Source organism: Silurus meridionalis, chromosome 8 (genome assembly GCF_014805685.1).
Source record: "Silurus meridionalis isolate SWU-2019-XX chromosome 8, ASM1480568v1, whole genome shotgun sequence".
NCBI lineage: Eukaryota > Metazoa > Chordata > Actinopteri > Siluriformes > Siluridae > Silurus > Silurus meridionalis.
Window position 1 is genome coordinate 9,372,883 of NC_060891.1, and position 23,865 is coordinate 9,396,747.

Below are 23,865 nucleotides of genomic sequence, written 5' to 3' on the forward strand. Positions count from 1 at the left end.
GGTGGTCTGTAGGATGGTTTTGGAGGCGAAGAAGAAAAGTAGAGTAAGGATTGAAAGAAGAATAAGATGGTGGAAACTGAAGGAGGAAGAGTGTAGTGTGAGGTTCAGGAAGAGGTCAGACAGGGGCTTGGTGGTGGTGAAGAGGTGCTGGATAACTGGGCAACTACTGCAGGAGTGATGAGGAGGCAGCTAGAAAAGTACTTGGTGTGACATCTGGAAATAGAAAGCAAGACAAGGAGACGTGGTGGTGGAATGAGGAAGTGCAGGAGAGCATTAGGAGAAAGGTTGGCAAAACAGAAGTGGGATCGACAGAGTGATGAGAAAAGTAGGCAGGAGTACAAGGAGATGCGGCAGCAGGTAAAAAGGGATGTGGCGAAAGCCAAGGAAAAGGCATATGAGGAGCTGTATAAGAGGTTGGACACTAAGGAAGGAGAAAAGGATTTATACCGATTGGCCAGGCAGAGGGACCGAGCTGGGAAGGATGTACTGCAAGTTAGAGCAATAAAGGATGGAGAGGGAAATGTGTTGACTAGTGAGGAGAGTGTGTTGAGAAGGTGGAGGGAGTATTTTGAGCAGCTGATGAATGAGGAAAATCAGAGAGAGAAGGTTGGAGGATGTGGAGTTGGTGAAGCAGGATGTAGATAGGATTAGTAAGGAGGAAGTGAGAGCAGCGATTAAGAGGATGAAGAATGGAAAGTCGGTTGGACCAGATGACATACCGGTAGAAGCATGGAGATGTTTAGGAGAGATGGCAGTGGAGTTTTTAACCAGATTGTTTAACAGGATTCTGGAAGGGGAGAGGATGCCTGAGGAATGGAGAAGGAATGTGCTGGTACCGATCTTTAAGCATAAGGGAGATGTGCAGACCTGCAGTAACTACAGGGGAATTAAGTTGATCAGTCACACCATGAAGTTATGGGAAAGAGTAGTGGAAGCCAGGCTGAGAGAAGAGGTGACCATCTGTGAGCAACAGTATGGTTTCATGCCGAGGAAGAGCACCACAGATGCCTTATTTGCTTTGAGGATGTTGATGGAGAAGTATAGAGAAGGACAGAAGGAATTGCATTGTGTATTTGTGGATTTAGAGAAAGCGACGACAGAGTGCCAAGAGAGGAGTTGTGGTATTGTATGAGGAAGTCAGGTGTGTCAGAGAAGTATGTGAGGGTGGTGCAGGACATGTATGAGGACAGTGTGACAGCAGTGAAGTGTGCAGTAGGTACGACAGACTGGTTCAGGGTGAAGGTTGGACTGCATCAAGGATCGCCCTGAGCCCTTTCCTGTTTGCAGTGGTGATGGACAGGTTGACGGACGAGGTCAGACAGGAGTCCCCTGGACTATGATGTTTGCAGATGATATTGTGATTTGTGGTGAGAGTAGAGAGCAGGTTGAGAAGAGCCTGGAGAGGTGGAGATATGCGCTGGAGAGAAGGGGAATGAAAGTCAGTAGGAGTAAGACAGAGTACATGTGTGTGAATGAGAGGGAGGGCAGTGGAGTGATGCGGTTGCAGGAAGAAGAGGTGGAGAAGGTGGAGGAGTATTTTGAGCAGCTGATGAATGAGGAAAATCAGAGAGAGAGAAGGTTGGAGGATGTGGAGTTGGTGAAGCAGGATGTAGATAGGATTATTAGGGAGGAATTGAGAGCAGCGATTAAGAGGATGAAGAATGGAAAGTCGGTTGGACCAGATGACATACCGGTAGAAGCATGGAGATGTTTAGGAGAGATGGCAGTGGAGTTTTTAACCAGATTGTTTAACAGGATTCTGGAAGGGGAGAGGATGCCTGAGGAATGGAGAAGGAATGTGCTGGTACTGATCTTTAAGCATAAGGAGATGTGCAGACCTGCAGTAACTACAGGGGAATTAAGTTGATCAGTCACACCATGAAGTTATGGGAAAGAGTAGTGGAAGCCAGGCTGAGAGAAGAGGTGACCATCTGTGAGCAACAGTATGGTTTCATGCCGAGGAAGAGCACCACAGATGCCTTATTTGCTTTGAGGATGTTGATGGGGAAGTATAGAGAAGGACAGAAGGAATTGCATTGTGTATTTGTGGATTTAGAGAAAGCGACGACAGAGTGCCAAGAGAGGAGTTGTGGTATTGTATGAGGAAGTCAGGTGTGTCAGAGAAGTATGTGAGGGTGGTGCAGGACATGTATGAGGACAGTGTGACGGCAGTGAAGTGTGCAGTAGGTACGACAGACTGGTTCAGGGTGAAGGTTGACTGCATCAAGGATCGCCCTGAGCCCTTTCCTGTTTGCAGTGGTGATGGACAGGTTGACGGACGAGGTCAGACAGGAGTCCCCTGGACTATGATGTTTGCAGATGATATTGTGATTTGTGGTGAGAGTAGAGCAGGTTGAGAAGAGCCTGGAGAGGTGGAGATATGCGCTGGAGAGAAGGGGAATGAAAGTCAGTAGGAGTAAGACAGAGTACATGTGTGTGAATGAGAGGGAGGGCAGTGGAGTGATGCGGTTGCAGGAAGAAGAGGTGGAGAAGGTGGAGGAGTTCAGGTACCTGGGGTCAACAGTGCAAAGTAATGGAGAGTGTGTTAGAGAAGTAAAGAAAAGAGTGCAGGCAGGGTGGAGTGGTGGAGAAGAGTGACAGGAGTGATTTGTGATAGTAGGGTATCTGCAAGAATGAAAGGGAAAGTTTTTTTAGGACTGTGGTGAGACCTGCGATGTTGTATGGATTAGAGACAGTGGCATTGAGTAAAAGGCAGGAGGCAGAGCTGGAGGTAGCAGAGCTGAAGATGTTAAGGTTTTCGTTGGGAGTGACGAGGATGGACAAGATTAGAAATGAGTTTATTAGAGGGACAGCACATGTAGGATGTTTTGGTGACAAGGTGAGGGAGGCGAGATTGAGATGGTTTGGACATGTGCAGAGGAGGGACATGAATTATATTGGTAGAAGAATGCTGAAGATGGAGCCACCAGGTAGGAGGAAAAGAGGAAGGCCAAGGAGGAGCTTCATGGATGTGGTGAGGGAAGACATGCAGGTAGTTGGTGTGAAAGAGGCAGATGTAGAGGACAGGGTGGTATGGAGACGGATGATCCGCTCTGGCAACCCCTAATGGGAGCAGCCGAAAGAAGAAGAAGAAGAAGACATGGAAAGATATGAGCAGAAGAAAACTTCTAGGTGTCAAGCTCTTTACTTAAACACGATCCCCAGAACATAACATAGAACCTCACACCTTCCAATCATAGTTTCTCTTCTTTCTTTCTGCCATCTTTTTTGCAGTCTGTCTGGTGATTTCCAATGCTTCCTGCATCTCTTGTCTCCATCTCTTTACATACTCCATATAAACAATGGTTTCTGTTTTCGGTGTCAAGCTGAACAGTAGATCAACAGGTAATCTTAGGGACCTCCCAAACAGGAAGTAATCCGGAGCCCAACCTCAGATTGCTGGTAAATTCCTTCCTGAACATCTTTACCCCACTGGTCACCTGGGCTGAGTAGGAGGGTGAATGGCACTGGAAGCCAGCTGTTGTCACTGAAAGCCAACTCACACTGCATTCATCCCATTGGTGCCTCCAAAATGTAGTGCCCTCACCACCTGATGAGGGGAGACTTGAATGATCTGAGTCTCTGTATTTTCTCACAAAAACATTAAAACATTTCTGCACATTTTATCAAGGTTTTTTTTTTATCACAACATAACTATAAGTGACATGAGAGTGTTAGAACTACATGAAATATATGTTAAACAGGAAACCCATGCATAGTAATTTCTATTAAATTGTTCTTTCAGACATGAACTGTACAGGAACTTATATTTAAAAATCATATCAGTCAAGTTACAAAAGCAGCCTTCTTTCACCTTAGAAATATTTCTAAGTTAAGAAAAATGTTATCTATATCCGATAAAGAAAAGCTCGTCCATAAGTTAATGACCTCCAGAATAGACTATTGTAATGCATGTCCTGCATCATTAATAAACAAGCTTCAGTTAGTTCAGAATGCGGCAGCAAGAGTTCTTACAAGGTCAAGAAAATATGATCATATAACCCCAATCTTATCGTCCCTACATTGGCTTCCTGTTAAGTTTCGAATCGACTACAAACTACTGCTATTTACTTATAAAGCCCTAAATGGTTTGACTCCCATGTTTCTATTCAGTCTTTTAACACGCTACTATCCGTCATGCTCCCTGAGATCTCAAAACTTTGGGCTTCTAGTAGTTCCTAGAATAGCAACGTCCACTAAAGGCGGTAGAGCATTTTCACATTTAGCTCTCAAACTCTGGAATAGTCTTCCTGACAGTGTCCGGGGCTCAGACACACTCACCCAGTTTAAGTGCAGATTAAAAACATATCTTTTTAGCTAAGCCTACACATAACACGTCTCACATCATAACCTTGTGCTCCAGAACATCTGATCACATGCACATTATCAACTTGTGCTGTTAACCCTCTGGAGTCTGAATTGCCGCCGGCGCCCAAACGTGCTTTTTTTTCAGATGCCAGCAAAAAGAGCTTAAACTGCTCTGTCATATTTGATCAAACATGTCAAAGTAATACATCATTTAAATCTGTAAAGGGTCTACTTTTATTTGTGCATGCTCACTATATAAACAGAACGTTGTTTTTTTTTTAAATTACTAAAATAGTCAGGGTGCGCCGTCTGTCGCCTTTGTCTGCGTGATCTTCGTTTAGAAACACGTCATCAAAAATCGCTGAAACTCGGCCAATAGCCGACACACGGAAATAAAAAATATATCTTTAGACAGCTTAAAGTATATAGTAGTTTAGAATAAGTTGGTGGAATAAAAAACATGTTTCCAATGAATAGAAATCATGTGAAACCAAGTAGAGGCACAGATTTTCCACTGCAGCTCATTATCTGATAATTTACGCCCCCCCGCTATTCACAGGTAAAACAGTTCACACATTGAGTTACACGATTTGACACGCTATACCGGTGAGGAAGCACTTCAGATGGTTTTGAAGGGTTATAAAGAATATACCTTTTCATCCAAAGAAGATTGCGATTCTGACAATTCAGGTTGCTACGATGGGTAAGTTATTTAGTCTTACATTCTGATCATATAAAACTAATATTGTTTGTAGACATCTCTGCCTAGCTTTTGTCAGCATTGCCTTTCAATGTTACAACAAAAATCTGCCAATATCTGCTCATTTGTAACATTAAATGTTTGTAATTGTATGCCCTAAATATTGTTGACGTTATATAAAGTTATAGATTAGCCTCAGTTCTTGTGGTTGGTGTCACTGATCATCCTGAAAGGCTGTTATGTATTGTTAGCTAGCAGAGATGTTCCAGAATGCTGAGGTGTAAATGCTATATGTACAATGCATGCTAACAAATATATATTGTTCAAGTGTATTCATCATCCTAAAATGTATTGTTTGGTTATTTTTAGGAATGTGGCTGCATCACCACTGCCTTCACTGGAAACTCATACCAGGCCACGCAGGCGTCGCTCCATTTTGAGTTCGACCAAGAATCATCATGAGTAAGTACATATTTTATATTTTCTTAAATTATATTTAGTTTAAATCATTATTGCATTGTATGACATGCAAACAACTTAATCAAAGACAATATTTTTGCTCAGCTGTAAATGGTGATGGTGTAAATGTCTGAGAAGCATTATGGTCTATGGCCCATCAACAAACATTTATCTGTCCTATTGCCCATCAACAAATAGGCCTATAGGCTATACAATGCATGCTAACAAATATATATTGTTCAAGTGTATTCATCATCCTAAAATATATTGTTTGATTATTTTTGGGAATGTAGCTGCATCACCCTTACCGTCACTGGAAACTAACACCAGGCCACACAGGCCTTTAATTATATTTAGTTTGAATCATTATTGCATTGTATGACATATGCAAACAACTTTACCAATGACACAATTAGTGAGGTGTGTGTGTGTGTGTGTGTGTGTGTGTGTGTGTGTGTGTTTCATAAACAGATGTGATCAAGCACCTGCTCCAAAAAGGGCAAAGGCAGCACACACAGTCCACCATGTCATGGAAGGATCAGACACATAATGACACAGTTCCACAGACTCTGCGATTCCTGCCCGCACGTGAACCTGGACCTCAACTGAGGTCTTCTGACTCTCATTCTCCATGTAGTCTATATAAAATGTTTTTTTCCGGACAGTTTTGTGTCAACTCTGTGCCACAACACAAATGCTCAAGCTGCCAAGTCAATAGCCAAGGGACGCAAATATAAATGGAGAGATGTAACCGTGAGTGAGATGTATCGCTACATTGGGCTCTTATTTTACATGCCAATGGTAAAGTTGCCCTCCATCATAGACTACTGGCGACAGAGCAGTATTTTCACAGTTCCCTTTCCAGCAACATTTATGTCAAGGGACAGATATAGGACAATTTCGTGGAATGTACACAAGTCACCCAGATGCAGACAAAGAAAATGACAGAAAGAGGGGCACATCTGAACATGACCGTCTGTTCAAAGTGAAACCGCTTATGGACACAATCCGTAAGACATGCAAAGCAATTTATCATCCTAGAAGACATTTAGCCGTGGATGAGAGGATGGTAGCATGCAAAGCTAACACTAACTACCCTGAGCTTGTCATTGCTTGGTAAACTGTATGTCTCCCTCTAGTGGTGAAGCGAGGAACTACAACTGAATAGGAATCCTTTCTTACAGTAAGCACCACAAAACACCATGGAAATGCCTGGCATGCGATATTCACCTGTGTCTTCAGTTGAACAGGAACTGAGTGGCACAGGGATTTTTTTATGCATTTTAAATAAACCACAAAGGAAACACATTCTTTCTTGTAGTACTGTACTTCTCACTGTGATCCTGGCTCAGTGATCCACAGCTCATTATGTAATCGACAGCTCATTATGCGATCCATTGTCTACGAAGCTGTCAGTCACAGCATGTCGACGACTCTTCGCATATGGCCTTTCAAAGTATAAAGTGTCTTTTAAATTTTAAATCAATGTATTGTTTAATGTGAATGAGCAGGCAGGATGATTTTCACATGATTTAAAAAAAAACCTACAGTAGAAGATCTGTTCTTGAAAAGTCTTGTGAAAACATGTTTACTATAGGTTTTGTGGCCTTATTTCAGTGAGGGTTTTTTTTTTGCTTTTTTAAAAACCACGCATAAACCTTATTTTGTCAAAATACAAACACACACACACATAAGCTGTTTACATATTATGGTAGCTTAGTTTGTGCTGAATACAGTGTAATAAGTCTTTTGTCAATAATATATTTCAAAAGCAACTAAAAAGAACCAAATGTAAGAGCATGTCAAAATCTCTCAAGGGGCCAAAAACACCCTCAAACAAACTGACAAGCAAAAATAAATTGGCAATTTGAAACAGCAGTTCACGCTTACAGCCATACCACTCTGAGAATGCACAATCTCGTCGATCTCGGAAGCTAAGCAGGGTCAGGCCTGGTTAGTATTTGGATGGGAGATCGCCTGGGAACACCAGGTGCTGTAAGCTTTAGATTTTTTATATTAGGCTTTTATTTGCTTTAATGCTTTATTTATAGATGAACATCTACTATGGTGGATAAATTGTGATAAAAGTTCAACTGGAATAGCAGAAAACGCATATAAACAAAGAAACAAACTGACAAGCAAAAATAAATTGGCATTTTGAAACGGCAGTTCTTACTTACGGTTATACCACTCTGAGAGGCACTAGAGAGCTGCTTTTTTGAGGTAGTGTTTGGCTGCAGTAGATGAGAGAGGCTCACCACACCCTGTTTTTGTTTGTATTGTTTTTGTTCTTGTCTTTATTTTGTTTAGTGTATCTTATTATTTGGTTAATTTCATCCACCCAGCAGCTTTGGCTTATTTTTTTAGGGTTTTTCTCCGTGATTTTCTTTGTTTGTAATGAACGGATCTGACACGGTAACTGACGATGGACTGGTTAAACGACGACGTGTTGCTAAAGAAATTGACAAAAAAGCAAGGAATGGAATGACGGATAGGATTTACCTGAAGGAACCAACAGTGACGGTGGAGGCGGGACATTTAAACAAGATGAGAGTGTCTGACATGATAAGAGCAATAACAGAAAGGATTGGGGAGAGGGAAGGATGGAACAACAACACCAGAAGGGAAAACAACAGTGGACAAGGGCGTGGAACAAGGACAAAGAAAGAACAACCGGGACGATCACTTACAACAGGACGGGGGACTCTGGACCCAGCTAACGCTGACTGAAAGTTTGCAGGATGCCTTGGACGGTGTGGAGAAGGAGGACTAAGGGAAAGAGACATCAGTAGACATTCAACAGGACGAAGACCCTGGGACTCAAATGGAGTTGACGGACAGCCTGCAGATTGATCTGACCGCGATGGAGTCGGACAATCCAGTATGCAAGGAACGAGAAACGGGAATGGAAGCTGGAGAAAGAAAAGAAGAGGAGGAGAAACAAGCAAAACCAACGAAAAGAAGGATGTCAGTAAAAGCAATACCCAATGTGGATGTTGCCGGAAAAAAAGGTCCCTAAACAGGACATAGTAAGAACTGAGAACAGATTTGACTCATTAAAGGACTTGGAGGAGATGGACTGAGAAAATGGGATCTGTTATTGCTCTAATATTCATTATGCTGTTAAGGATTGTGTTTTTTAATGCTAGAGGATTAACGGATGTAAGGAAATGTGCAAAGCAGAAGATGTGATTTTGTTGCAGGAGACTAACTGGAGGGAAGGCCACATGGCAGAAATAAAGAACAGGTGGAAAGGAGAGGTGTTTTTAACAACGGTGATGATCGGATGGGCAGAGAGGTAGCATTTTTGATAAGGGAAAACAGTGGGAAATGCATGGCTGTAGAAATGGAGTATGAGGGGAAAGTGGTAGTTGTGGTTAATGTTCATGCACCAACGTAAGTTTGAAATGGGTGAGGGAATGGTTTTTAAAACTGATAAAGGAAGAAAAGAACTGAAGCTATTAATGGAAGAACGTAACATGATTGATATATGGAGAGAAAGGAATGAAAAAGTAAAAGAATATTCAAAAAGGCAACTGGTAGGGAATTTTATGTGCAAAACTAGGATTGATTTTGTGTTATGTACAAGAAACATTAAAAGTTTTATCGGTAAAATCAAATACGAAGAATCAAGTTTAAGCGATCATAAACCAATTTTTATGGTAATAGACTGGAGTTCTGTAAAAAGAGGGCCGGGAGTATGGGTCTTAAATACAGAAATTTTAAAGAATGAAGATTATTCTTTTAAGTATCAAAGAAATCATTGAAGAAGAGAAGGGGAACGAAATGTACACTGAGGATATAAGAATTTGGTGGGAAAATGTTAAATATTTCATCAAAAAGTTTACTATAAATTACTGCAAGCTAATACAAAGAAACAAGAGGAATAAGGAGAGAGAAATAAGAGAAAAGTTGGAGAAGGAGATAAATGAGACTGGGAACAATATACAAAGGATAAAAGAATTAGAGGGAATTCTGAAAGAAATAGAAGAGAAGAAATATGATGGTGCGAGACTAAGAAGTTAAGCAAAATACATTGTGGAGGGTGAAAAATGTACAAAGTTTATTTAAAGATATCTATGAGAATTTGTTTAGAGCAGAGGGGGTGAAAGAAGAAGAGAAACGGGAGCTATTAAAACAAATAAGAACAACAGTATGGGAAGTAGACAAAAATGAATGTGATGAAGAGATAAGAGAAGAAGAGATAAAGAGAGCAATAAACGAATTAAACAAAAAGAAAAGTCCTGGAATAGATGGTTTGGGGAGTGAATTTTCACTTTTCAAGACGTTTTGACCGGTATTTTGAAAGAAGTATATGTAGATATTTTTAAGAAAGGAGAGTTGAATCAAAGAATGGGGATGGGCTTAATAAAATTGATATACAAGAAAAAAGGGAGAAAACAGATCTTAATAACTACAGACCAATCACTATGCTGAATACTGATTTCAAGATTCTGTCCAAAATTTTTGCCAACAGACTGAAGGAAGTGATGCCGAGCATAATTAAAACTAACCAGGTGTACGGTGTAAAGGGTAGAGATATAGCAGACACAACAATTGGCATAAAAGATCCGATAAGATACATGCGTGAGCAGAATAAAGATGGTTTTATTATCAGTCTAGACTTTGAGAAAGCATTCGACAGGGTGGAACACAGTTTCTTATTTGACGTTTTAAAGAGGTTTGGGTTTGGAGAACATTTTATTAATTGGATTAGGATCTTATACAAAGGTGCAGTTACAAAAATTAAATGCAATGGGTTTTTAACCCAGTGTTTTAAAATAACAAGATCAATAAGGCAAGGATGTCCGCCGTCAGCACTTTTATATTATCTGATTGCAGAACCCTGAGGAATAACTATAAAACAGGAGCAAGGAATAAAAGGATTAGGCATCGAGGGAAAAAATAATAAAATATCTCAGTATGCGGATGACACAATGCTATTGGTCAAAGATCTGGAGGGGGTGAAAAAAGCAATGCAAATCATTAAAATGTTCTGTAGGGGTTCAGGAGCCAAAATAAACGAGGTAAAACGGTGTACATGAGATTTGGAAGAGCGGCGGTTTTAACGGAGCATTTTACTTTTATGGAAGCAAAAGAAATAAAATTTTAGGAGTTTTAATGGGGAGGGACGAAAAGAAAGCAGAGGGAACAATGTGGGAGGAAATGAGGTTGACATTTTGGAAAATGAGAACATTAACACTAAAAGGGAAAGTTTTAGTTCTTAACGTAATAATGACTTCTTTTTTTTTTCCCAATTCTTTTTATTGAAAAATCAACAATTACAGATACAAAAATGTAAACAGAAATTCTCAATTTTTTCTTTTTAAACAAACAAAGAAAAAACACCCCCCCCCCAAAACACAAACAAACCCCCAGACAAAGACACACACACATGCGCATGCACACACACCCCACATCCCCCTGCTTAATCAACTGAAGAAACAAAATAAAGGTCATGCATACAGTCCAAATTTGACCTATTTAGATCTTTAATCAGGTAGCACCCGTAGTCTCCTAAAATAAGAAATAACAGGTTGCCACTTGCAAAAAAAGTGCCAGTAGAACCCCTTAGTGTATATTTTATTTTCTCCAACTTAAGAAAAAATATTAAGTCTTTAAACCACCAAGAGATGGAAGGACATCCTATTGTTTTCCAGTGTAGAAGTATGCAACGTCTGGCCAATAAAATGAAAAAGCTAAAACATCTTTGTGTGCAGAACTCAGTGATACCGACTCGTTGGTAACCCCAAATATAGCGATCAGTGGGCATGGTGTCAATTGCACTCCAAATATGGAGGACATAATGCCAAAAAAACCTGTCCAAAATGCATGTAATTTCGGCACAGAAAGAACATATGACTTAAATGACAGGGGGAAGCATGACATCTGTCACATCTGTCCTCAACCCCAGGATAGATTTTTGCCTGTTTCGATTTGGAAAGATAAAATAACACTGTATATCCGGGAAATCAAACTACGCTGGTGTGGGGTAAACATGACTAAACTCTCCCAAGGTTGCTTGGGGGGTACAGAGGGAAAATTGGGAAGGCATTTAGATACAAAGCTGCGGACTTGGAGATATCGAAAAAAATGAGCTGTAGGCAGCCCATACTCCAAGGACAGGCTGGTGAAACTTTTAAAGACGCCATCTTTGTACAAATTATAAAGTTGCTTGATGACTCTTTCGTGCCATAGTGAGAAAGCTGAATCCAAAAGTGACGGGGGAAACAAATGATTTCTATTCAAGGGACCCAGTGCTGATAAAGCCCTAAATGTAAAGTGATGCCTAAACTGAAACCAGTTGTTTCTAGAAGTGTGTTCAATACGACTGGATTGTCAGTATATTGAGATGGTTTGACCGGAAAAGGTGAGCAAAGCAGAGCAGATACAGAGGATGATCTACAAGACAGTAGCTCTAGATTGCACCAAGTGGATTCTGTTGAATTGGACCAGAAGTTCAGTTTTTGGATATGTGCAGCCCAGTAGTATATTTGAAAATTGGGCAAAGCAAGCCCACCACTGAGCCTACATCTCTGCAATAAAGTCTTACAGTTTCTGGGCGGTTTTCCACTCCAAAGAAAATAATTAATGATTCTATCTTAAGAATCAAAAAAATACTTGGGTAAAAATAGTGGAAGCGATTGAAAAAAATAAAGAAACTTGGGCAGAACATTAATTTTAACCGCATTGATTTTTCCTGTTAAAGACAGAGGCAGACTGCTCCACCTCTGAAAATCCGACTTCATGTCCGCCACAAGCGGAGCGAGATTGGCATGAAAAAGTCTGGGTAAGGAACAGGTCACTGTGATACCAAGGTATTTAAAGCCTGAACAGTTGAATTTGAATGGCAGATTCAGATGTTGAAGTTGTAGAGCGGTATTGTTTACTGGATAACACTCACTCTTATGGAAATTCAGTTTGTATCCCGAGAAAGGGCCAAAATCACCCAAGATAGATAAAATGACAGGAACAGAGGCTGCAGGATCCGTCACATATAACAACAAATCATCAGCATATAAGGACACCTTATATTCCACTCCCTTGCGAGTTATACCCTTAAAGGCTAATGAGGATTTAAGTTTAATGGATAATGGCTCAATGGCAAGGGCGAATAGCAATGGTGACAGTGGGCACCCCTGCCGGGTTCCACGCCCGAGACTGAAATAATCAGAGCTAATATTATTAGTATGAACACTGGCTTGCGGAGATTTATAAAGGAGTCGGATCCAGGAGACAAATGTATCACCAAACCCAAATTTCTTCAATACTGCAAACAGGTATCCCCATTTGACTCTATCAAACGCTTTCTCAGCATCCAATGAGACTACCAACTCAGGCAAAGGAGATGACTGCTTAGAGTAAATTATGTTGAAAAGTGTACGAGTGTTAAAAAATAAATGTTGCCCTTTTATAAATTCAGTCTGCTCCACAGATATGATACGTGGTAGTACATTTTCTAACCGGAATGCGATCACTTTCGCCAGCACTTTCACGTCAGCATTCAGCAGCGACAGTGATCTGTATGATCCGCACAGGTTGGGATCCTTGCCCTACTTCAAGAGAAGTGCTATTAAGGCCTGATTAAAAGTAGGTGGTAGCACGCCCCGACCCAGAGATTCATTGAACACACCAAGGAGCAGCGGCGCCAATTTATCGATAAACTTCTTTAAAAACTCAACTGGAAAACCATCTGGGCCTGGGGCTTTATTAGACTGCATCGCCTTTATTGAAGCTCTGACTTCGTCAAGAGATAGTGGAGAGTCCAAGTCCCTTACAGAGACCGTATCAACAACAGGAAGATCGACACCTTGAAGGAAATCACCCAGTCTCTTACTATCAGTAAGGCATTCAGATTTATAAAGAGCAGAGTAATATGACTTAAATACTGCATTGATCTCTATGGGATCGGTAACGGTGACATTTGAGTCATTATTAATCTGCGGTATTAGGCGTGATGCAGCCTGCCGTCTCAGCTGATGAGCTAACAATCTGCTTGGTTTGTCACCGTATTCATAATATGATCCACGAGTTCGTAGTAACATGCATTCAGTTTCCCTAGTGGAGAGGAGATCGAATTCTGCTTGCAACTCAACACGTTGTTTGTATAGCTCTGGAGAAGGGTTGGACGCATAGCTCTGATCGAGTTGGCTGATAGCCGATAAAATTTCCCTGAGTTTAGCTCTGTGCTCCCAATATGTGAAAGCAGAGTACAAAATGATTTGCCCCCTGAGATTTCAGAGTCTCCCATAATAATGAGCATGGAGTAGAGTCAAGACGATTAAACAACAAGAATTCATCAATAGCTTCAGAAATAGACGCACAGAAATCCTTGTCTGCTAGGAGATGCGAATGAAACCGCCAGGGAGATTGTGTAGGTCTATGGGTTGAGAATTGGATATCCAACGCTAGAGGAGCATGAACAGAAATCACAATGCCCAAATAATCTGTAGATACAACGGAGCGATTAAGACGGCTATCAATAAAAAAATAATCAATTCTGGAATATGAATGATGCACCGGGGAGAAAAATGAGAATTTTTTTATCCCGGGATTGCGACATCTCCATGGGTCTGCCAAGCCATTTTGTGACACGAAATCGGAGAACGATTTAGACATTGCAGATTGGGATACAGCACGAGAACTAGAACGATCCAAAACAGGGTTCAAAACACAATTCAAATCATCACTAAAAATTATCAAATGGGTATTTATAAGGGGGGAGGCTGCCAAGTAACCTATTCGCAAAATCAGGATCATCAAAGTTTGGCGCGTAAACATTAACCAGCAGAACCTTGGTCTGCATCAACGTACCAGCCACAATGACATATCTGCCATTCCTATCTGCAATTGTAAGGGTAGGTGAAAACTGTATGCTTCTATTTACTAGGATGGCCACCCTCGTGCCTTAGAATTGAAATTGGAGTGGAAAGTTTGACCCACCCAAGGACGGTGAAGCCTATGATGATCTCTGACTCTGAGGTGTGTTTCCTGTTAAAATACTATGTCGGCGCGTAAGCGTTTCAGGTGGGTAAAAACCCTAGACCGATTAAAGGGATTACCCATACACCTAATATTCTCGCTAAGGAACCGGACAGGTGCACCACTGCCAGCTAAACGTGAGTCTGTATTGTTGTCAGCCATTCATCCAAAAACAACTACACAAAAAAAAAGAAAACAGGACCTGTGAAGCCAGGGGGATCCCCACCCCCCAGCTCTGTGCGCACGCATCAGACACTCAAACACAAACACATACCCAACACACAAGTAGAGTCCCCATCCTAACAATAACCCCAGGGGACAGCAACATGGACTATCAAAAAAGAAACCTATCGCCGCCCACACAAATAAATGTGCTAACGACACGAGAACAAGCCCATTCTAAGCAAAGAGAGGCTCCAGCAGATTAAACACAACATAAATTATGCACAGCTATATCCAGTTCACTGCTGCCCATTCCCGGTCTACATAAACATAGAAACAAAGTTTCTAGAGGAAAATAAGTTCCCAACATAAATCGACCAAGCGTTCATGAAACAAACATTAAGTTTTCAGGATCACTTACACTTTGATTTCCGTAAAAATATCACTTAAAAAAAGCAAACAAACAAACAAAAAATAATAATAATAAATAAATAAAAAGTTAAAGAGCAGCATCACCACGCGGAGTTTGGTGGATAGTGCAGTGACATGAAAAACAAGGAGCAAACATCACAACCAACCGCGACAAAAAATATGTTCACACTTTAGACACACTTTGGAAAGTTTTTATATACTCGCTGGCCTCAACAGGTGAAAGAAAATCTTTCCCAACACCATTGTGTGTGATACGTAGCCGCGCTGGATAAAATAACCCGTACCGCACACCTTCAATGCCACGGAGCTGCCGCTGCACCTCGTTAAATGCAGCCTGTGCTTTTGCGTTTTACCGTATGGTCCGGAAAAATAGAAATGTTCAGACCCTTAAACTGAATTTGCTGCAGTTAGACTGCAGATTGCCGTAAGACATCCAGACATTCACTGTGATAGTGAAATCTGGCCACAATGGCTCGTGGTCCTTCACCAGGTTTTGGTACGGGCTGTAAAGTGCGATGTGACCTGTCCAGAACCGGCTCCTTCTCCAGACTCAGTGCCTCCTTCAGCAGCATGGCAACACTCGCGGTAGTGGAGCTATTGGGTCCCTCAGGAACACCGATTATCTGGACATTATTGCGCCGCGATCTAGCTTCCAGATCTTCACATTTGGTCTCCAGCTTATTGTACTCAGCAGTAAGACGGTGTATGTCACGTTGCATTACAGCGATATCATTGGTGCAAACAGAAAGTGAGTGCTCCATTTCAGCCACGGTGCCCTTTAGTTCCCACACCGCAGCCTCATTCGCAGCTTTATCGCTTGACAGCTGCGCCTTCACCGCCTGCAGCTCCGACTTTATTGTCAGCAAATCCTTTCCGAATGTACGTTCCAATGCACGTAGTTCGGTCTTAAATACCTCGATGATTTCGGACCTCAGAGAGGACAGCAGCTCTGACTTTAATTAGTCAATATCAGCCTTAGAAGCTGCCTGTAAAACAATGGGCCCTTCACACGGGGGTGAATCACGAGAAGGCGAGGCTGCAACTGTTGCACCAGGCCGCAGTTGCGACTGAGTTGTGCTACGGGTCTCAGAAGTTTTAACAGACATCATAATTACCTCTAGATTCAAATACACAAACAAGGAGGGTAAACCAAGGGATTGAGAGCAAAAATAAAAGCGAAAAGCTCGAAATAATAACAATTACAACATTAATCCACCAGAGCCCCCTAACACCACGTCCTACTCCATGATAAGCTCAATAGCGCCCCCCGTATTAATGAATTCTAAACTGTGGTACATTTTATACACATCATCTATGCCGTTGTGGGCAGAAAAAAGGCTGAAAGAAAGTTTTTTAGATTTTTTATGGGAAGGGAAGCCCGCAAGGATCGCATACAACACCTTAATAGGAGCAATAGAGAAGGAAGGACTGGGGTTAATGGATGTGGAACAAAGAAAAAACAGTCTGAGGGTAAAAATGATAAGGAAATACATGGATAAGGAAACAAGGCGGAATGGAAAGCAACAGTGGGTTTTTTCTTAAATAAGTGTAGCAACTTCAATCTTGGAGACAACATACTGTGGATGAGAACAAAGAATTGGATGACAGAGGGGTTGCCAGACTTTTATAGAGAACTGTTGAGGGCCTGGGGCAAATTTTTGACTCATGTACATTTTACTCCACAAGGAAGAGAGGACATTTTAAATCAGCCTCTATTCTTAAACAATGGCATTTTAAATCAGGGGAAAGAGATATTCTTTAAGAAATGGTGGGATGTGGGTATTATGAAAGTAATAGATGTTTTATATGTATTCAAAGAGGGGTTTTTACCAACACAATACATTGTAGACATAATGGAGGAGGCAAAGGAAGATTTTGGCAGACGAGAAATAGAAAATAAATTTTATGTAATCAAGAACTCTATACCTCAAGAATGGCTAAAAAGAATTAAATGCATGGAAGAGGGCAAAGAAGAAAAAGAGGCGAATGTGACTCTTGGGGAAAAATAGTTTGCTTTTAAAACATGTTCTGTGAAAATGTTGTATTGCCTTTTTAGAGATGCTGTTTTTAAGAGACCTGTTGCAAATGAGTATTGGTTGCGTACATTTAAAGGTTTGAAAGAAGACAGCATATGGACGAATATGAAGGGGAAACTCATACAGACAAAGTTGCAGGACTCAGAATACTTTATCAGACAGCTATTTTTAAAGATGCAATTTTAAATAGGATTGGAATGGAACAGTCCGCTTCATGCAAAATTTGTAATGATCATGCTGAGGGATTTTTACACCTGTTTCTATACTGTGAGGAATTAGAGGATTTTAATGGGAAATGTAAAAGTATGATTTCGCAATTGAGAGGGAAAGATGATGATGATGATATGGAATGGAATAAGGTGATGAAGTTGGGCTTTGAGAAGAAAAGTAAAAACAAAATGCTTCACTGCAAAAACGGATGTGTCAAAAAACAACACACATGGTTGTGTTGATAGCATTCTGACACGTGTTGTGTAGATTTTTAACACATAATGTGTTATATGTTTTTAATGCCTCTGCATCGATCTACACAGTACATGTGTTGTCCCCTTGGGGGAGGGCAGTTTGAATTTTTGAAAGAAAAAATACTCACATTTTATATAAATAGCACATGAAAAATCCCTAAAACAAATAAAAAGTACAAAATAAAACTAGTATATATGCATCTGAATACATTAAAACTTAAATGATTAACGGTTGCTTTTTTCGCCCAATCACGTCATGCCTCATCATTTTGAATTGCATCAGCTTCAGTTCTCGCGCTCTTTTTGCTTTGGGCGGCCTGAGAAGAATGAAGATGTCGGCGGACACTGATCTATCTGTAAGTAAAAATTTGATTTTGTGATATTCAGTTATTACCTGTTTGTTTGAAAACAATAACCTTTAAATAAGCTATTAGAGAACATCTAAACGAAGTTCGTTTGTGATTAGTTGGGAAGTGGCAGCGGGAGCAGCATTTGTCATTAACCCATTTTTAAAAAGACAGAGACATGCTGGAACAGAAAACACGACTAAAAAGCTGTCTTTTGCACTAGAGCATTTTATAAAAGATGTGTACACTACAGTTTAATGTGGAGGTTGTCGTGCTTCATCGAGTGCAAAGAGGTGTGCTGTCCAAAGCACATATTTGTATGTTCATATTATGCTTTCCTCACTCAATATAAATAAATATATATATATATATATATATATATATATATATATATATATATATATATATATATATATATATATATATATATATATTCGTTATGAACTCAAGGTAACGTTACATATTTCCATTCCTCATGTTTGACTTTTACCAAATACCAGTCTGCGTTAAACTCGGTCGCGCATGTGTAATCATTAGGGGACCAGAAATTATTTAATTTTTTCATTTAAGTTAATCACACAGTGTAACATGGTATATTACATATTAATAGTTGCAATGCGTTCACACCGCCGCCGGCGAGAGTGTCAAAATGGCCGGAGGTCATTTTCAATGTGTGTAAGCAGTGGGGCGTCGAGGAGAGTTTAAGTCCGGTCAACTTTATGGTAATGAATTTTGAGTTTTACCGTGACTACAACGGACGCGACGGTACCATTTTTGTGAAGTGCAAGAGGTTTGCATAGCAGGGCTCGAAATTGCGACCGAAATGTAATATTTGCGGTCTCAAATCATATTTGGAAGCATCTGTGCGACCGCATATTTTGTTGTAGTACCAGTTTAATTTCTCTACAGAGTGTTTAGTAATTACTGCAGAGTAAGTTCAGTGCTCCTTTCAGTGCTTTTTAAAACGCGCTAGACAGATCGCTGTGTGTTTCATACAGCTGGGAGCGCGCACCTCGCAACTGCACCGCAACTGCACCGCAACATAACATCATGTCATGAAGTTTCATCCGTTTCTCTAAAGGTTATGATGAACATTTGAGGTTTTGGTCAGTGCAGAAGAGATGATTGACAGTGTGATATGAGAACTTACGCCTCACACATACAATTTAAAGGGATAGTTTTTGAAATCATGACGCATAGTAAACATAACATGCATGTTTTAATGGGTAAATTGGTACTATTTTGTGTCAATCCATTATCATTTTGGCCAGAAACAACACATTGTGGCTATAATTGAGCAGCGGTCTGTTATTCTTTATTTTCAGTAGGTGCTCCTAAATTTTTCTGGTTCTCTTTGAAGTTAGGAGCACCAGTGCTACAAAGTTAAATAGTTAATTTTAAGCCCTGCATATAGCCAAAGATTGCATTGAGATTTATTTGAAAATGCATTCCAGTATGCAGTGTAAATAGCATTTCTCCTCTTTTTTTTCTCTCCAGGACCCATGCAATGAACCAGAATCTGTCAGAGTTCTTGCCACGGTTTTTAAAAATGGAAAAGAATACTCAAAGAAGATTTATACTGTTCACAGTAGTGAGCATCTCATAAATCAAACCACATCAGAACAAGGTTTGCATTTGACAAAGTTCAGAAATACAATGCTGATTTCCAAGAATTTGTAGATGTTGAAAGAAATGTAGAAATCAAGAACTTTGACAGATTTCAGATCTACTTGTCAGCCACAGTAGCTTCACATTCTGAAGAGATCCATCAAATCCAGGTATTTAGTTTTTGTACTGTATATAGTCTATTCTAGTGATGTGTTAGGGCTGAACAATATTACCTGAAATCCACATCATTGTATATTGTCACATGTGCAGGTAACAATAAATTACATGTTAATTCATTTTCAAACTCTATTGCACAGGTAACAGATTCACTGTCTTTTGAATATGATTGGTTGCTTTACACTTTCAATTGAAATAGCACAAAATTAAACCTCTGATATACTGGAGGAAGCATTTACTTTTGTACATCATCCTTTATGTCTTCCTATATCTATCAATGTAGCATGTTCCAGTGCAAAATGAACCGGGAGGTCTGCTGTCTCTACTCCAATGCAAAGCACCAGAGATACTTGAAGAACACAAAAAAACAGGAACAATTAAAATAGAGTCAAGGAGGCTCCTTGTCAAAGTATGCATCAGTGACCTGGTGGAGAAACACGGATTGTAAGTAAAATGATCAAATTTAAAATTACTTCAAAGATAATGGACAACATAAAATTGAACTCAGTGGTCTTTGCCCTGTCTGGCAGCTTTGATATTGCCCTTTATTGTGAATTTTGCCCTTCTCTGTCTCCCCAGTTACCCATCAAGTTCTGAAAAGCTCAATTTAGCAAAGCATATCATCACTACATTCCCATTTTTAAGGGTTCAGGTTGAAGGAAAAGGAGGTGGATTTGTAAGTAACATCTAATGATTCCTAAAATGATCTGGGGGGAAAAAAACGGTAGCAGTTTACAATAAGGCTCATTAGTTAACAATTACTTAATGCATTAACTAATAATTAGCAATACATTTGTTAAATGTGACATATTGTATGTAGAATTTTAAACCTAAAAGTACGTTTATTTGTATGATGGCACTAAATGTAAAGTGACTAATGGGGTAATCAAAATAGCCCTTTTACCTTTTTATTATTTTCATTTTTAGTTTGTTAGTAAATTTAACTTCTGCTTTAAAATCTTTTTTTTTTTTTTTTAGATTGAAATGTTGCAATGTTAGAATGTAATGTGATTTTAACCCTTTTTGGCACATAATAGGTTATATGGCTACATGCTTACATTCACTTTGTTTAATCCAATACAAAATACAGAGAGAGATATACTATATATACACTGTTAGCTCCGCTCCATGAAGTATTTACTAATACATTATTAAAGTCTAAATTTGTGTTTGTTAATGTTGACTAACTTAACTAAAACTAATACAGGCTTTACAAGTACTTTTCATGCTAGCTAATGCAGTTTACTAATGTGAACAAATGGAACCTTACTGTAAAGTGTTACCACAGAAAACATGTTTGTTGCATTGCATTTCTGTTGTCGTGGGCTTTTGTCTCACTCATCAAGACTTGTTCCATCTGATTTTTAATGCATATTCGGAATTTTAGAAGTTAAAGTCTAACACATGGCTTGTATATTTACACTTGCACTATTGTCAGTATTCTGAAGAAAAAAATATTGTTGAGATAAAAAATTTTGTATAATTTCAGGAGCATTTTACGACTTTACATGAACAGATGATGTTGATTAAACATGATTTTAATATTGCTATTCAACTTAAATTAATGTTTTTTGTTGAACGTCAATTAATCCTGATATCTTAAATTTAATCCTTAATGTTAACCCTATATGTTAACATCACTTTTAATGGATCCCATTTAGTCAAGTTACTACTACTAAATGTTAATAGCCCTGTTTTTCCTTTCCTTGCTTCAATGACCTTCAAAAGATGACTACAAAGGCAGCAAATATGTAATAAATCCTTTTTACTAGGGAACAGTTTACAGCAGGTGCCATACTTTAACAATTTTTGTTTTCACAAAACACTTTAACAAACGCATGCATTTGTAAGCTTAATGTTTTCTGACCAAATTTACATAACACAAATGTGTACAGAAACTTTCTTTTACACAGCAACTAGTGAACTTGCTGCTTCATATTTTTTATGACCCAATGAGCTATTTGGAAAATCTTTGAAAACTATTTAAAAGACATTGCCATTCAAACCTTTCCATCAAAAAACACTTAGAAGCCTTTAAAAACATCCTTGGAAAAAATAAAAATGCTTAAAGGGACAAGTTTACAAAAAAAAAATTATAATTGTCACCATTAACTAACCCATGTGTCATTAAAACACTTGATGGCTTTCCTTGACCTTCTGAGGCAAACTATTCCTCTTTGCATATACCTTGATGTACCAAAAAAAAAAAAAAAAAAAAAAAAAACACCACACAAGTGCATGAAAATTTAAGAGTATGTCTGAACAACAAAATTGAGCTTGCTCAAATTTTCTTCAACAAAGTTTTTGGCCATTTGACGATAACAATTAGTTATTGTTATAGTTTCATGGTAAAGATCAGTCTGTTCATCAGTCCTTTAATGTGGTGTAAAAAGCTTGGTCTTAAGTGCTTGAACTTTGGTGGAGAGTTTGTGTCCATCAAGCTCCAGGAACACTTTTTGCAGGAGTTCAAAGGTGTATCGAAGCTTCTTCGGATAACTTAGGTTTAAGGCATATATTAGGCCAATTAGCAAAGCAACACCATTAGCTACATTACCAAGATCTTCTAGTGCTATAACCCCCTCAAGAATTAGTCCAACATCTGCAGGGTCATCATCAACGTCACATCCTTCACATCGGATGACAAAAACACTGATCACCATTTCTTTGAGTGCAGCTTGATCATTGGAAAAATCTGCATCCTATAAACAGAACAAAAGTACATTATAATATAAAATTGATTGTTATACACAAAGTCTCTGTCACAATATTGAGGCAATTATACCATGTACTCCTTGATTAGATTGTCAGGATCCTCATTTAGGTAGACAAACAGGGCTTTGAGGACACACTCCCTCTTAACATTAATGCAGGCACACTAGGGAAAATAAAGAAAACAGGTACCTATAAACAACTACATTGTCAAGTTAACAAAAGTCATAAGTGAGAAACAACTGACTGATACATCTATTAAAACAATTTTCATGGCTATCATACCTGTGTAAGTGGCATGAGAAGTTTCCTTATCCGTTGTCCCTGAGCTCCACCTCTCTTGGCAAAGATCCTCAAAAGATTTGGAGTGTGTTTATCCAGCTTTGAGAACAATTTTGAAATTAAGGCTACAGTTGTTATGCGGCGAATTCAGCACAAACCTAAAACAGAGTAAACATCACAACTTAAGTATCCAAAAAAATTCCAGTTGCTGTTCCACTAAACTGCTGAGTAATATGTGTAAATCATATTGTTAAATAATGTATTATCAATAATACAAACTACACTACTGCATTTTATGTACAAATGGATAGTGCATTGTCTAGTGTAAAGTAACTTGAGTGTATTGCCTGTCTATACTTTCAACAATGTTGATGGACCACAGACAGACCCAAGACTTTTACTCTAGCTATCTTATATGGTGTAATGTTTTTTTTTTTTTTGAGATATTGACATTTTAATATATTTAATTTGATTTAAAATCCCACTTAAAGACATTAAGCTGAATTACCTCATTTTCTTGGAACAAAGCTGGCCATCTGCTCTTAAAGTCAGCAATAAGTGGAGATTCTTTAACAACCTCTTGTCTTCTCAATGCAAAAGAAATGTCCATTAATCTTCTCACAGTTTGCTCATTGTTTTTCTTCTTAACCTCAGAAAGAAGGAGACTCTGACTTGCTCCATACTGTCAGGTGTTTCACCAGGAAGAAATGAGAGACAAAAGTTAACTTCAGCTTTACGTGGCTTCTTGACACCAAAAGCTGGATTGCTTATACCCGTAGGTTTGTGCTTCATGGAATTAATGGTCACTTCACTACAACCAAGATTCCAAAGCTTGGTTCTGTAATTTGACATTTTATATTTAAGGCTTCTTTTCCAGCCACTGCAGCCTGTTAAGGATCCCTGTTCCTTAAGGCAAGGATGCTGTTTTATAAGGGCTTCAGCCACTTCATTGAATTCGCATCAGAAAGGTACACTTTGAATTTTACGACTTCTTCAGCAAGTCCATTTAATATAGCGGATTTCAGCTTTGGGTCTGGATTCAGTAGAAAGCCATTTTTTTTATATTCTGAATTGCCTTGTTCCAGCTTTATTTCTGCATCATAGGAGAAATGGGGCACAACAAAACTTGTTGGCCAAGAAGACTTGGTGTTTGAAGTCGAGTCCTGGGGTTCAAGGGATGAAGTAGGTGATAATTCAGA

General features: G+C 39.3%; 1 protein-coding gene and 1 pseudogene across 1 annotated transcript in view; one reads left to right on the plus strand and one right to left on the minus strand.

Moving 5' to 3' along the window:
- Positions 1-23,865, minus strand: part of LOC124389743 — a 379,509-nt gene that overhangs the window by 226,116 nt on the left and 129,528 nt on the right. The gene's annotated exons all lie outside the window — the stretch shown is intronic.
- On the plus strand, positions 7,352-7,469 carry LOC124390701 (annotated as a pseudogene).